The sequence below is a fragment of the Ranitomeya imitator genome, chromosome 6, assembly GCF_032444005.1.
Source record: "Ranitomeya imitator isolate aRanImi1 chromosome 6, aRanImi1.pri, whole genome shotgun sequence".
In the NCBI taxonomy this organism is placed as follows: domain Eukaryota; kingdom Metazoa; phylum Chordata; class Amphibia; order Anura; family Dendrobatidae; genus Ranitomeya; species Ranitomeya imitator.
In genome coordinates this window covers 522698492-522715674 of record NC_091287.1, presented here as the reverse complement: position 1 = coordinate 522715674, position 17183 = coordinate 522698492, and the positions used below count along the sequence as shown (strand labels likewise).

The 17183-nt window shown below is 43.8% G+C and overlaps 1 protein-coding gene and 1 long non-coding RNA gene across 2 annotated transcripts in view; one reads left to right on the top strand and one right to left on the bottom strand.

Moving 5' to 3' along the window:
• Positions 1-17183, top strand: part of SAMD12 (sterile alpha motif domain containing 12) — an 803045-nt gene that overhangs the window by 580496 nt on the left and 205366 nt on the right. The window lies entirely within an intron of this gene.
• The window catches only part of LOC138643082 (uncharacterized), a 124859-nt gene continuing 115735 nt past the window's right edge, over positions 8060-17183 (bottom strand). The window contains exon 4 of the long non-coding RNA XR_011314128.1: positions 8060-8861. This is a non-coding gene — a long non-coding RNA (uncharacterized lncRNA). The remainder of the gene's footprint in view (positions 8862-17183) is intronic.

Here is a 17183-nt window from a genome sequence, read left to right as displayed (position 1 = left end):
ATAGATAATTCTGTAGCCAGCTGTAGGGACAACCCATGTTCTCCTATCTACAGCTGCTTTATAGCCCTTGTGGACCTATGAAGTCAAAAGGATCATTAAAAAAGTTATTAAGCTGAGAAAAAAAGTTGCAAAAAGTGAGTACAAATCCACTTCTTGTATTTAGTAAAATGTTGTCTAAAGAAGTTTGGTAGGTGCAGCTTCTCAAGTGAAGCAATATTACAATTCAAGACCTCTGTCATTTCATGCCCAAGGCAACTGTATTAGGCTAAGGTTCCTAAGTTCGGGCAGTTGGAGCTTCACAAGAGAAGGAATTTGGCAATCCAAATCCAAGTCCAAGTCCAATCAGCCAATCTAGGCTGATTCTTGTTGGACTATAGTGTAGCATGGCCAAGACCAGTCTGTAAGGGTTGTAATGGCTAAGACTCCCTAACTTGAAGTGAAGCTGCACAAGTGAAAATTATTCTGGTAGGACCACATCTTATCAAGCCAAAGGAAATGAAGTAGGGCTGGGGTTCACAAACTTGAGGTGGAGCTTCATAAGTAAAGCAGTGCGCTAACAAAGATGATTCCATTTTTGGTAGGACCCCATCTTATCATATCCAAGGAAAAGAATTGAGTTATGGTTCCCAGACGAGAGATGGAACCCCACAAGGGAAGTAGCTTCCTAACCCAGATGATGCCATTTCTGTTAAGACAACATCTCATCATGTTCAAGGAAATATGATAAATGCAGAATTAATTGATGGTAGTAGTTGGCAAATCCCATAAATCGCTGGATAGCTTTAACACCATCAGGATGTGGCCACTTGAGGATGGAAGACACTTTCTCCGGTTCTATCTCCAAGCCTGTGTTCAAGATGATATAACCAATGAAAGGGACAGAAGATTGTTTAAGCACATATTTCTCAAATTTAGTGTACAGGCAATTTTGTCTGAGTTGCTGCAGGACTTGGTGAACTATGAGAGAGCAAACCTGAAGAGAAGACCAAGTTATCGTCCAGGTAAACCACGACACAATTGTAGAGGAAGTCTCAAAAGATGCTGTTCATAAACTCTTGGAAGAAAGCTGGGGCATTGCTGATACTGAATGGCATAACTCGGTATTCATAATGACCTTCCCAGGTGTTGAAAGCTGCCTTCCGTTCACCTCCTTTATGTATCCATATTAGATTGTATGCTCCACTCAGATCCAGGTTAGTAAAGATCCTAGCACCACTGAGGTGGTCGAACAACTCCGAAATCCATGATCTGATTGAGACCCCATAATAGATGCAAAGTCGAAGGGTCCCGTGATTTTTTGTTTTACAAAGAAGATGCCGGTTTCAGCTGGAGAACAGAATTTCTGAATGAAACCTCGGACATGGCTAGAGTGTCTACCAGTGGCTGGGCCAATCTCACAGGTACAAGACACATCTCATGACAAAACTGACCCCAGTGAAGCACCTCTCCGGATCTCCAGTCATGTATGGTTTCATGCATGCGGAGCCACAGATGACCCAGGAGAAGTGGGTGAGAAAGACTAGGAAGCACATAGAAAGCTATCTTCTCAGTGTGCAGCATTCCTATCTGGAGCTCTACTTGGTCAGTGACCTGCCAAAGAGCTTCGGATAAGGGCTTCCCATCAACAGATGACACCAGCAACGGATTTTGGAGTAGTTGAACGGGGATCTGCTAGCAATCTACCAATGCTTCCTGTATGAACTTCCCTGCCTCACCGGAATCTAGATATGCTGTCTCATGGTCAGGATCAATAGCGGAGAAGAATTGCTCTCGCCCAAGGTGGCCTCGCCTAATGGCCATAGGCTGGGGAATTTTCCAGCTTCTTGGGACCGGTTTCACCACAATAGAAGCACAAGCCCTTGACTCGACGGATTTCCTGTTGCTGTTCAGCCAGTTCCACATTGTCGACTTGCATAAGTTCTAGAGATGCTGTGGAGGTGGTACTCTGAGGAGTGAGCAGTCTTCGGAATTATGGGGCCAAATGAAGCGGTTTTGTTTCATGCACTGTTTCTCGGGGGGCACTCCTGGAACTGGAAGTCAATTCAGATGGCCAGGGAAACTAGATCATCCAATGTAGTAGGATTGTCTCTGCCTGCTAGCTGATCCTTCATCCTTCCAGACAATCCCTCCCAGAATTCAACTACATGTGCCTTGTTATTCAAGCTGAGATCAGAAGCAGCCAAGGGTATGGAAACTGGCTGCTTATTGGCCTACATACAGACTGGTTTGACGTAGTCTAAGGAAAGATAAGGCAGCAGAAATAACTCGGCCTGGTTCCAGGAAGGTCTGCAGGTCTGAGTTTCTCGCATCTTCTCTTTCCCACAAGGGATTGACAAGGGACTTTCCTCCACGATGGGACATTAGAAAGGCTTCCTTCGCCCGATTGGAAGGAAACTGGTTGGCCACCAGTTCAAAGTGCAGCGAGCACTGGTTTATAAAACCTCGGCATTGCTTTGGATCCCCGTCAAAACATGGTGGTGTAGACAGACAGGGTATACGACTTGAAGCGTGACTTGTGGACTGGTAGATTACTGCTGAGGTTGCCGTGGCAGATGCAACTGCTAATGTTAATGCATCCAGGCGGGTATTAACAGTCCGTAGGTGATATAAGATCTTATCTTACTGATCTTTTTGACAGTTCATCTCATCTCGTAGTATAGGTTTGAGACTGTAGGGATGTGAGAGTCAGTGGGTCACATAGCCTTAGTAAACTGTTTTACACATGGTTTGTGGAACCATTGTGCCACGGTCTGGGGAGAGCCTGTTAAGACATAACAAAGAGATGACCTAGTTCTTCACTAGAGCCCCTGATGGTGTGGTTTGACTTGAACCAAAGAGGACAACAGATGACACTCCAGGACAGATCCATGGAGCCATGGCAGCTAATGACCAAGGGTACAGGGAAGTAGGATCGACCATGAACTGTTTAGCAGTAGGGCATGGCTGGTAGACAAGTGCGGAGTTAGGCACAAGCAGGACTGGTACAAGAAAACGGGACAGCTACACGTACAGGATCACAGATGCATGTTCACAGATGCTAGATCTGACTGGGCAGATGAGGTTAGCAGCATAGGTGAGGACCAAATGAATCAGAATCAGGACTAGGCGCAGATAGGTTGGATTCGAGTATAAGAACAGCAGGTTGGACTGGAACAGGTGCAGACCTTACAATCAAGAAGCAAAAATACTCTATTTAGTTAAAGTTGTTAAGGCACATCCCAATAGGTGAAGGTGCCCTATATATCAGATATCTCCAAGCTATTGAATGGGGACGTTTTAGTAGAAGTAGAACGCACACTGGCCATTTAAGAGGCAAAGACTGCACTCCCAGGAGATCTGCATGCCATGCGCAGGTCCTGATAGGGGATAGACGCCAAGGGATTGCAGACGGGTAAGTGAACACTCCAGCATCCCTGCAGGGGAAGGAAGGGGACACGTGCAAGGGCGCCGGTGCTGTTCTAACAGATTTGAGTGACAGGACTGTCTTGATTTGTTCCAAAATTGATTTGTTTGTTCTTCTTATCATCCATGGTATTGATAGCACTCTTCTCCAGCACCACATTTCGAAGGCGTCGATTCTACTTCTGTCTTGTTTCTTTATCACTATGTGGGATAAATTAGACATCTATTCATTACAATGTTCAACCTTTAAATTATTAAGAAGCAGGTAGAACTTCACTCTGTCCATGAGTCAATGGTCGAGGAGTCACAAATACTAGGAATGTTCCATACAGAAAATGTCTATAAAAAAACAAGTTTGGTCCAAGACACCTACATTATGTTACTACAGTGTTATATGACTTTTGCCCGTTTAAAGGTTATGATATAAATACGAAGTTAGGTCACGTTTTGATCCTTTGTTGGATACAATGGCTCAGATTAAAAAAGAATGGTCTTTTGTTCAACTAAAGCTAAAACTGCTTGATACGTCGATCCCAATATTACTATGCATGTGAAGTACTATATGGAGTACAATATGGCAGTACAACATGTTGGTCAACATAAGTGGAGAATAGAATGGAGAATCACACGACACAATGGCTGGTCCTCAAAAGAGAGCTTGAACCCCTCTTGACTTCACTGGGTTCTGATGGCCCACAGCAGGTAGGGGAATACGTGGTTGGCTTAATATCCAGCTGGGGCATCACTAAAGTGAATGCAGGGGTGGCAGTCCCACCCGGGTGTTGGAGTCTTGGGGGACCCAAATGATTCCCTTGGCCCATATGAGAAGAATAGTTGGGAGACCTGTTGGAGATTTTGTAATGTAGCCCACGCCCACAAGCTTTATGTCACTGGTAAAAATAAGCACATTGTGAAATTATTTTCTTGGCTTCAAAACAGGAATCGGATGGAACTCACAAGGGGACCATTCACGTGAACGATGCAATCACTTTGTGCTTTGTATAGCCTCTTGTCTTTTCGATAAAGATAAATAAATTAATACATTTATGGGAAAAGCAAAACTGGCAAAAATTTTCCACTTTTAAACCGTTTTTTTTTCCCATTATTTTTAGATGATTTACAATAATTTGCATAGTTTAAGTTCTTACTGCCATGAATTAATAAATCACAGATCGGGCTTATAGTTTAGGAAGCTGCATTTTATGTCATCCATTTGTTATTTGCACGAATGCCTCAAAATGATATACAAAATAGCTGCAGGGGTCATTTAAAGATCATTGCTCCATGCTGCAAAGTGGGGTTTGTAGTTTAGCGAGCAGGCATTGATGGATGGCTTTCTGTACTTTGTATCATGCTGTATCTCAAATCCAGAACACAATGACTATATGACAGGCCTAAAATCATTTCTAAGCTGTGTGAAGGAAACGTACCAAACAGACATTGTGTAACAGGGAATAAATCAGCTACACATCACCGCTATGGTATCAAAGTAAAAAGTAAGGAACAAAAACATAAACAAAACTCAAAAACCCTCCTGACGTCTCTACCACCCGCAAAAATGTAAGCGTCGATAGCTTGTGGCATCTATCACTCTTCTAAAATAAAAGTTCCAAAATTCTTGATGTAATAGATAATTCAAAAATATTTGTTTTTCCCCTTTTTTAAAAAAAAAATCCTTGTAAAGCCCTTGTTTGAGAAATGTTGTCGAATTTGATAATGAAAAATCCTGTAACCAGGACTCCAGACGTCCTCCTTTTGGTTACTCTACTTTGAAAAATCACAACATTCTGGCGGCCAGGGCCTTTATCAAGCCATAGAAAAGAGAGAAATGGCTTGATAAAAGCCGTGCAAGGCCATAAACGTTGTGATTTTTCTGTACTAATAAAGTTACCAAAAGGAAAATATCTGGTGCCCTGGATTTCTGTGTATTGCTGCAACCTTGTGCAGGGTTGCACCAAGTAACATAGTAACATAGTTAGTAAGGCCGAAAAAAGACATTTGTCCATCCAGTTCAGCCTATATTCCATCATAATAAATCCCCAGATCTACGTCCTTCTACAGAACCTAATAATTGTATGATACAATATTGTTCTACTCCAGGAAGACATCCAAGCCTCTCTTGAACCCCTCGACTGAGTTCATAGTAGCATAGGACAACAGAGTGGTACACGGGACTCACCTTTTGCAAGTAGAATTTTGTTACAGTTCTTCCTACGATGTTGCCTCCTTTATATCTCTATAGGAATTAACTCTAGGTCTTGATATTGATATCATGGTTCAGGGCAGCTAAGGCTGATTAGTAATTGGATAATAGTTGGAAATGTGTTTGCACCTCTCACCAAATTCTTAACTACACATACAAAAATGTAGAGAAACCTCCACCTCCTTGGCATCTTGTCTTCCATGTGTTTCTCATCATCTCTTCTATAAACAGTTTCCAGATTGCATCGTAATTGTAAAATTTTTAGTCCAAAGCTACCAATTGGCTTAGCAGTGGAGTCCAACATTATTAGAATTGGCTTTGTTTCCCTGTGGAATGAAAGAGTGTTTAGTAAAAACTTTCATGAACACCATTTATGATAACATGTAACTGGACTTCAGTTGAGTGTTGTGACATCTGTATCAGTGCCTGCCCTCACTGTTTCTGCTTCTGTCATCGGTCAGCACCGCCCTCTTGTTGTGGGAGATGTGGGCAACAGTACTAGTCCTGTGTCCTCTGGGAGTTATAGTTCAGTCCTGGTTGGGAGATATAGAGTTAACTTCTGTCAGTGTTTTCTCCCTGTTGTATCTCCTGCATAGGGCTGCAAGCTATTTAAGCTCCTGAAATTCTTCTGTCCACTGCCAGTTATAATCTGACTTGCTTCTGTCAACTTGTGTGCTTTGTTTTATTACCACTGGACATTCTTGATTTTGACTTTGGGTCGTTTTACGACTATTCTTCTTCTTTACAATTTAGTCCCTACACCAACCTCCTAGTTCTGACCCGGATACCTCATCATTCTCTTGCTTGTGGTTTGCTCCCCTTGACTGCAGCTCTTCTGTGGAAGCAATCCAATAGACCCCTTTCTAAGAAGAGATCCTTGTAAATGGTGAAGGCCAGGGTTCTTCTGGAAGCTGCCAAGTGGAGTGGCTCGTGTCAAGTCTGTCTGAGGTAGTCTTATTGAGCCTACGATCTAGGACAGACATAACAGTTGCATTTGTCTAGAGGTTTCTGAGCGTTCAGAGCAGGTAGAACAGCTAAACTTCTATGTTCGAAAAATGGCCAATTGCAGTTTATTGTTTCCCTCGGAACTGTCCGGAATATATTTTCTGTTCAGTGATGCAAATCCATCTTGGATTTTACTTAGCAATATGTTTATCTGGAAAGATGATGATTACCTGTAGTACGTTTTACACTGGAAAATACATACTCAAACATCAAGGTTAACTTTTACAAGGAACCTCTTTGCTCCCCTGTTACGACTGTTTAAGTAAAAACTTGCCTTCCCCATAATGAACCAATTGTGGAGCATCTTTTTTCAAACTTGCATCGTGCTGTTCCTCTGCTATTACGTCATAGGCTGTGTTCATATTGAGTTTTACCCTCAAGTTAGTGGCTCCATCCAGGCCTAAGTCTGAGGCTATGGAGGACAGGATTGGGGCGTATGCACTGATGGGGCCATTGACTGTAATGATGCAGAAGAAGTCACTGTGTGATTTATCAGACACCAGTTTCAGTCTTTTTCACCTATTTGAAATGGGCACCAAGACGTGATTGACTGAATCACACCACAAATAGGCCAATATGGCTGAAAATTATGTCTGACAGATCACACAGTGACTCCGTCTGCATCATTACAGTCAATGGCCTCGTCAGCGCCTGTTTTCTAGGGCTTCAGACAAAAGCTCCATGGAAGTAATTACAGAAGTATAAAACATGATGTGAACATAGACTCCCTATCAGAGGTTTGTCACCCAGCCAAACCAGTTCTCCTGCTTTGCACTGATGATTTGTAAATACCCCAAACAAGAGTCTCAAAAAGGAGTTTTTCTGCTTTGGCTTTTTATCCAAAGGCATGTGGCTCGGCCCTTCAAAAGGGTGGGTTGCTTTTTACTTTTAGGATTGCTACATCCAATAGGCGTTGTTAAGGTTCCTGTCCTCTTCCTTTCTACTTGCCTCTTAGAAAACTAGGAATACATTTCCAATTCCTACCTTTCTACTTATCAAAGGGATGTATCCCTGCATAGTCTTCTGTTGTCAACATTAATTGGAAAGTGTCAAATTGTGCGCCTCCAATTGGTAACACCCAGTTGTCATAAATTTCTAATAGGAATAACAGAGAAACAGCACAACACAAAGTTTTAAGAAAAAATTATTACTTTAAAAACTTTTCTTACTTAAAACAGATGACTCAGGAATGGGGAGCGGTGATTGATTTCCTTTAACATCATTCTAGATCCTTGTTCATCATATAGTTACATAACATTAGTCACAATCACAAGAAAAATATTTAGACCTTTTTTTTTAACTTTAGTCCTTTGTTTTTTCTTTGGGATCTCCTGTAGTTGATCATTCCCCATTGACGGTTAACTACTTTTTCTGTAAAGAAGCCTTTCCGATACTGATAATGAAAACACTTTTTCTCTCTCCATGTAAATGATGTGAATTAACCACTTCTTTATTATTTTTTTTCTTACCGTGATAGTTAACAAAATAAAAGTTAATGCAACTATAGAACTAAAAAAAAAAAAAAAAAAAAGATCTTCACATGATCTTAATCACCCTCAAGGTTACAAGCCTAAGTTCAGTCTTGGTAATAATTCTTATCCCAAGGGCTAATCCACTTCTGATAGTATTAATCCTGTTCTTTGTCTGATGATTGACAGGCCACATGATATTTTTTTTGTAAGCAATTGTCCGCACCCGTTGATATTTATGGCAACGTTTAGAGTGATTTTTTTTCCTCTAGGATTTATAGACATTTAGTTACACACATAATAAAAACAACACAAAATAAAATCAGAGAGTGGAAGTAAATCTTATAAGGGCTGAAAATCTGATTTAAAAAAAAATCCACAAAAAGGGGGCAAAATTAACATGCATAAAAAAGAAATGTGGTCCTACGAGTCCATTGAACAGCTTTCCTAATCCGTCCATTTCAGAACCAGTCACTGTTGTCTCTTACGCACAATGGTTTGTACTGGCTAATCCTCGTAGAGGTGCAGGTTCAGGCAGCCGCCGAGGCTCTTCTCTGATTGAAGTCTTCTGGTAACAAAAAATAAAGTCATCCATTGAAGAGCCATGTTGTGAAAAGTAAAGTGGTTTACCGCAAAGAACAGAGTTTATCTGCGTTTAAAGGATTACAGACACTTCTCGAAGAATGACACCTCGAAGGAACAGATTTGTCTCAGTCCGCGTCCTCAAATACCCAAAAATATGACACTGATATTCCATAAATCATAGCAAACAACTGCTCAATCTGTTGGAGAAGAAGATAACGGGAGTAGATGGCACCTAGTTATTAAAACTATAGCAACTTAAGAGGAGAAGAACACAGAGATAAAGCTTCAACTGCTATGGGACTGGGGAGAAGGCAAACTTGGTTATGGCAAATCCAAAATTGCAATAAAAATATCCAACCTTCATTGCAAATTAAGTTTGTTAACTATATTTACAAACTTTCTGTTGATTGCAATAAACCAATCAAATCGTTTCAACAAGTTCAGCCAAAAACACCACTTTTGCTAACAAGACTAGTTTCAAAATTAGTCAACCTATTCATGACAAGTGTCTTTAGTACTTAGTAGAACCCCTCTGGATGTTATAACCCGCTACAAAAGTGACATGCAGCCAGATACCAGCTCCTGACAATGGTTCTAAGGAATTCAACATCATTCCTAGTAAGCAATGGGCTCGACCTGAATATTATTTTTGGATTTCCATGCTTCCATCACCTTTTTTCAGATACAACCAAAGATTTTCTAATGAATTCGAGTCAGGTGACTTTGATGGCAACTCCAGACTCAGGATTAATTCTAAAATCAAGCTATGGTGGAATTTGAGGTATGCCTGGGATCGTTGTCCTATTGGAAAGTTCAATGACACCAAAGCTTCAGCTTCCTCACAAAAGGCATTATGTTTTCTTCTAGGATTTCCTGGTACTTGATTGAATAAATATTGCACACCTACATGACCTTAATGAGTGGTACCATATGACCGCTCACACAGGAAGAAGGTGCTGTGCCGGGAGTCGGGACAGAGCCAGAGGGATGTTCGGTGCGGCCGCGCGATGTGGGAAAGAAAGGTGAGTATGAGGGATGGGGGGACGGGGGGATGAAGGAGGTCAGGGAGCTGAGCCATGCAAGATGGGAGTGGGAGCAGCAGTGGGAGCGGGGGGTTGACAGATGAGCCATGCATACAGGAAGGGGGGAATATGAGCCATGCATACAGGAGGGGGGGGAATATGAGCCATGCATTCAGGAGGGGGGGAATATGAGCTGTTATGAAAGGCAATTCAGTACTACAATGGACATAGCGGTCAGAGCACATACAGTGATCTGACAATAACCCAAAATCATAGAACGAGCTCTGAGACGTGGGAACTCTGCAGACCGCAATCCCTAATCCTCTCCAAACAACACTAGAGGCAGCCGTGGATTGCGCCTAACTCTGCCTATGCAACTCGGCACAGCCTGAGAAACTAACTAGCCTGAAGATAGAAAATAAGCCTACCTTGCCTCAGAGAAATACCCCAAAGGAAAAGGCAGCCCCCCACATATAATGACTGTGAGTTAAGATGAAAAGACAAACGTAGAGATGAAATAGATTCAGCAAAGTGAGGCCCGACTTTCTTAACAGATCAAGGATAGAAAAGGTAACTTTGCGGTCTACACAAAACCCTAAAGAAAACCACGCAAAGGGGGCAAAAAGACCCTCCGTACCGAACTAACGGCACGGAGGTACACCCTTTGCGTCCCAGAGCTTCCAGCAACAAATTAGACAAGCTGGACAGAAAAAATAGCAAACAAATAGCAAAGAAGAACTTAGCTATGCAGAGCAGCAGGCCACAGGAATGATCCAGGGAAAAGCAAGTCCAACACTGGAACATTGACAGGAAGCCAGGATCAAAGCATTAGGTGGAGTTAAGTAGAGAAGCACCTAACGACCTCACCAGATCACCTGAGGGAGGAAACTCAGAAGCCGCAGTACCACTTCCCTCCACCAACAGAAGCTCACAGAGAGAATCAGCCGAAGTACCACTTGTGACCACAGGAGGGAGCTCTGCCACAGAATTCACAACAATGAGCCATGCATATAGGAGGGGGGAATATGAGCCATGCATACAGGAGGGGGGGAATATGAGCCATGCATACAGGAGGGGGGGAATATGAGCCATGCATACAGGAGGGGGGAGAATATGAGCCATGCATACAGGAGGGGGGAGAATATGAGCCATGCATACAGGAGGGGGGAGAATATGAGCCATGCATACAGGAGGGGGGAGAATATGAGCCATGCATATAGGAGTGGGGAATATGAGCCATGCATACAGGAGGGGGGGAATATGAGCCATGCATACAGGAGGGGGGGAATATGAGCCATGCATACAGGAGGGGGGGAATATGAGCCATGCATACAGGAGGGGGGAGAATATAAGCCATGCATACAGGAGGGGGGGGGGAATATGAGCCATGCATACAGGAGGGGGGGAATATGAGCCATGCATATAGGAGTGGGGAATATGAGCCATGCATACAGGAGGGGGGGAATATGAGCCATGCATACAGGAGGGGGGGGAATATGAGCCATGCATACAGGAGGGGGGAGAATATGAGCCATGCATATAGGAGGGGGGAGAATATGAGCCATGCATACAGGAGGGGGGAGAATATGAGCCATGCATACAGGAGGGGGGGAATGTGAGCCATGCATACAGGAGGGGGGAGAATATGAGCCATGCATACAGGAGGGGGGGAATATGAGCCATGCATACAGGAGGGGGGAGAATATGAGCCATGCATACAGGAGGGGGGAGAATATGAACCATGCATATAGGAGGGGGAATATGAGCCATGCATACAGGAGGGGGGAGAATATGAGCCATGCATACAGGAGGGGGGAGAATATGAACCATGCATATAGGAGGGGGGAATATGAGCCATGCATACAGGAGGGGGGAGAATATGAGCCATGCATACAGGAGGGGGGGAGAATATGAGCCATACATGCAGGAGGGGGGAATATGAGCCATGCATACAGGAGGGGGGAATATGAGCCATGCATACAGGAGGGGGGAGAATATGAGCCATGCATACAGGAGGGGGGAGAATATGAGCCATGCATACAGGAGGGGGGAATATGAGCCATGCATACAGGAGGGGGGATATGAGCCATGCATACAAGATGGGAGGGGGGCATTATAGAGTATTGAGCATCATGTGGGGCCATTATACAGTATGGAGCATCATGTGTGGCCATTATACAGTATGAGCATCATGTGTGGCTATTATACAGTATGTGGTGCACTGCGTAGCCATTATACAGTATTGAGCATCATGTGTGGCCATTATACAGTATTGAGCATCATGTGTGGCCATTATAAAGTATGGAGCACTGTGTGGCCATAATTTTTTTTGTTTATAATTAAAGTTTATGAAACAGTGTGATCAGCAATGCTAATTGGGTGTGGTTGGGATGTGGATATGGGTGTGACTAGTTGTGAAACGGGTGTGGTCAGATGTGTGGCCTAAAATTTGCGGTGGCGCAGTTCGCACGCCGCAAACTTTATACCTCTTTCCCTTCTTCAAAAGTTGGGAGGTATGATACCACATTTGCCAGATCACGGCAAGTGCCGCAAATCCCATAGGGAATGAATGAGGTCGAACGCAGTGTTGCTGTAAGTGATCCGTTACACGGCAGATGCAGAAAAACTGCCCGATCTGCTGCAAAAGGCGACTTTCACATCAGTGATTCTTGCCAAAGTCACTGCCGATAGTGTCATACTCACCAAAGGGGAGGCAGCACTAAAAATGCCTAGGGCAGCAGAAACTCTAAATACGGCCATGGTTATGTATATAGTTTTTAGCATATTGGAGCAGACTTTTCTCATGCTTTTGAATTAGTAGTTCTGTATGCTTTGGAAATGTAACAAAGAGAACTTCAGCATTAATATTGCAGCCACCCAATCTTGCTGCAGGTGTTTTGAAGTCGCTTAATGTTTTTTATCTTGTCCTTTATTTTGAAACTTATGAACTCTTCTTCCAGCAGTATCTCTTGGAACATTCAATGCATCTTTTTGGATCCTTTTTCTTGTTTGTGCAAGGCAACGATCTCTTCTCTTATCCTTTTGTTTTTCTATGATTGCTTTATTGCAAACATAAAGTTTGTAAATGTTTCTAATAAACTACTGTATATACTCGAGTATAAGCCAAGATTTTCAGCCCAAATTTTTGGGCTGAAAGTGCCCCTCTCGGCTTATACTCGAGTCAAGGTGGGTGGCAGGGTTGGCGGGTGAGGGCGCTGAGGTATACTTACCTAGTCCCAGCGATCCTGGCGCTCCCCCTGCCGTCCCACGGTCTTCTGTGCTGCAGTTCTTCCTCTATCAGCGGTCACGTGGGACCGCTCATTAGAGAAATGAATAAGCGGCTCCACCTCCCATAGGGGTGGAGCCGCCTATTCATTTCTCTAATCAGCGGTAACGGTGACCGCTGATAGAGAAAGAAGCTGCGGCACCGAAGACCGTGGGACAGGCAGAGGGAGCGGGATGCCGGGAGCAGGTAAGTATGTCATATTTACCTGTCCCCGTTCCAGCCGCCGGGCGTCGCTCCAACTTCCCGGCGCCGCTCCATCTTCCCGGCGCCTCCATCTTCCCGGCGTCTGCGCTCTGACTGTTCAGGTCAGAGGGCGCGATGACGCATATAGTGTGCGCGGCGCCCTCTGCCTGATCAGTCAGAGCAGAGAGACGCCGGGACCGGACGCCGGAACGAGACGCCGGGAGCTGCAATCAAGAGAGGTGAGTATGGCTTTTTTTTTTTTATTTTATTGCAGCAGCAGCAATTGCAGAGCTTTATGTGGAGCATCTATGGGGCAGTATGAACGGTGCAGAGCACTATATGGGGCACAGATATGGGGGCAATATGAACGGTGCAGAGCATACAGGGCACAGATATGGGGCAATATGAACGGTGCAGAGCACTATATGGGGCACAGATATGGGGCAATATGAACGGTGCAGAGCACTATATGGGGCACAGATATGGGGCAATATGAACAGTGCAGAGCACTATATGGGGCACAGATATGGGGGCAGTATGAACGGTGCAGAGCATATATGGGGCACAGATATGGGGACAGTATGAACGGTGCAGAGCACTATATGGGGCACAGATATGGGGGCAGTATGAACGGTGTAGAGCATATATGGGGCACAGATATGGGGGCAGTATGAACGGTGCAGAGCACTATATGGGGCACAGATATGGGGGCAGTATGAACGGTGCAGAGCATATATGGGGCACAGATATGGGGGCAGTATGAACGGTGCAGAGCATATATGGGGCACAGATATGGGGGCAGTATGAACGGTGCAGAGCATATATGGGGCACAGATATGGGGGCAGTATGAACGGTGCAGAGCACTATATGGGGCACAGATATGGGGGCAGTATGAACGGTGCAGAGCACTATATGGGGCACAGATATGGGGGCAGTATGAACGGTGCAGAGCACTATATGGGGCACAGATATGAGGGCAATATGAACGGTGCAGAGCATACAGGGCACAGATATGGGGCAATATGAACGGTGCAGAGCACTATATGGGGCACAGATATGGGGGCAGTATGAACAGTGCAGAGCATATATGGGGCACAGATATGGGGGCAGTATGAACGGTGCAGAGCATATATGGGGCACAGATATGGGGGCAGTATGAACGGTGCAGAGCATATATGGGGCACAGATATGGGGGCAGTATGAACGGTGCAGAGCATATATGGGGCACAGATATGGGGGCAGTATGAATGGTGCAGAGCATATATGGGGCACAGATATGGGGGCAGTATGAACGGTGCAGAGCACTATATGGGGCACAGATATGGGGGCAATATGAACGGTGCAGAGCATACAGGGCACAGATATGGGGCAATATGAACGGTGCAGAGCACTATATGGCACAGATATGGGGAAATATGAACGGTGCAGAGCACTATATGGCAGAGCTATGGGCCAATATGAACAGTGCAGAGCACTATATGGCACAGCTATGGGGCAATAATGAACGGTGCAGAGCACTATATGGCACAGCTATGGGGCAATAATGAACGGTGCAGAGCACTATATGGCACAGCTATGGGGCAATAATGATCTATTTTTATTTTTGAAATTCACCGGTAAATGCTGCATTTCCACCCTAGGCTTATACTCGAGTCAATAGGTTTTCCCAGTTTTTTGTGGCAAAATTAGGGGGGTCGGCTTATACTCGGGTCGGCTTATACTCGAGTATATACGGTAATTGTAACTTTATCACAGAGATAGAATAGACCATATGTCTTGTGTTGGGCCTGTTTCCAATCCCAATTCTTCTTGGCCAATTACCCGCAGTTTAAAAATTGTACGTTAGGGTGGGTTGTTTAGTTGCTAGGTCTCACTTCTGGTTCAGATTTATATCATTGCTTGGTATGAGAGCGCAGAATGAGAAACTAAGGCTGGAAGACGAGGACTAGTCCAGGTAGGAAAAAACTTGGGAGAAAGAGGCTTCTTTTGGATATTTCTATATGACCTCTCTTCTTTACTGTGTGACGTAGAGTAGGAGGGGTGAAAGAAATGGTCAATGGGTGCACTACAAAAAATGCCCAAGCTCTACTGTTTCAGGATAGAAGGTCAAGACTGAATAGAAGACTATAATTTTATGTATTTTTCTTTGTGGCTTTCCTAATTTCCATGCATATTGATCTAAGTCGTAAACTAATATAAAAGACAGCGCTTCTAGAGCTCGCCTCGCCTAAGATTTTATTCCTGAGTGCTGTAAATGAGATCCAGGAATTCGTTCTACATGCTCCTAACATCTCTACTGTCCAAATAATGTATAGCGACTGGGCTCGCAACCAGAAGACATAATGTTGATGGATGGTAAAAAGCACATGTGCAACCAGTAATGATCATTGTTATGGGCACCTACATTAAAGAGGTCACTTTCCTGCTGCCATCTATCATGTAGAGAACAGGGAAAGGAAGCATCAAATTCAGGATGAGAGGCGCGATTAACCTCTGCTTTATGTCTCTGAGATTTCATTCATGTCAGAATTTTTCTCCAGAATTATTCATGATGTTCAAATTTGGTTGTAAAGTGAAAAATGTGAGCAATGTAGATTCGTTTGTGTAGCAATTTCCAAAAAACATGTAGTAAATGTTTGTGGCTAACAAGATATGCCACAGGCAATTGGGCATAACCAATGAGGATGCACAACCAAGAGCAAAAAACCTTTTGCCTTAAAAAAAAAGCACTGAGTAGAGTTAGTGTGAATTGATGTGAAGGACTTGGTCCGGTGGCCAATTCGTAGCCTGTGGTCATTCGGCCAGAGGGCTGGGAACTGCTTTTTACCGCCTGGCATCCATGGGTTTTCTTTCAATTAGTCAATCTGCTTCAACATCATAATTGTGGGTTGAAGAACATATGGCATGGTGTCAGGGTGGCTAATCATATGATGAACCTCATGTGCCAGGAGGTAAAAGGCGGTTCTCAGGGCTTCTGTCTGGCCATAAATTACTGGCCTGGTCGCTGAACCCGGTCCTGTGAACCGAATACCACCAACTCTAGAACTGAGGGTCTTACCAAAAAATTTCATCTATTTATAGAGGACATTCATTTTAGTGGAAGAATTTTTAGAGAGAGTTAACTTGAAATTCCCTTACCGAACAGGACATGGTGATCAGAATTGGTTTAGATACAACCCCCTTTATAAAAGCCCACGTCCCCCATAGACAGTCTGTGCACCATTCATACCTTGTTCCATACCTCCTTGGATGTGAGATTGGACACTAAATCAAAAGAAACTTTCCAAAATGGCTTGTTTCCAGGAAGTTTCACCAGGCTTTGGGTAATGTTCTGACTTTTCCAAGAGCCTCTTTGACATATTGGGAGAGGTGACAAGTATGAGCTCAAAATGTCCACATAAGATGGGTACTCGATGGTAGACAATTAATAGGTCACCATATAAATGACTCAAGATCCAGGTGGTGCAGTTGGTTGGTCTTCCATTGATTCCACCACATCACTCTCCAACTGACAGCATCCACCTCCCATCGTGGTGTTAACAAATCCCATCCCATTAACCCTTAAACTTTTCTTATTTGTTCAGTCCTTAAACTTTGGCGTCTCAGCTGTCAGCTTTGTAAGATGCATGGAGTGATGAGATTTGCTCAGTAGGAAGGAGCAGTCTGGATGGAAGCCATCGCACAGGTGTCACTATGACAAGGGAGGTGTCATATGGAAAAAATTGCATGAAATTACTTGTCTTTTCTGTTCAGGGACTATGGATCTGAACTTCATGGCTTTCTAGCACTCGATGTTACACTCTTTTTGTCAGTTTTTCTGCTTCAAATAAATCACAGCTGATCCTCAAAAGGGGAAAAAATATCATATTTAACTAAAAGACCTGTGTCTGACTCCTTTATTCTGTATAATTATTCAGTATGGAAACCTGTGTTCTGGAACTGTGTGGAAAGCTAGAAATTAATTTTCAGGTTCTCTGCAGCGCTACCACAGAAGAAATTAAGTATTACACTATGTCTATTCAAGTGA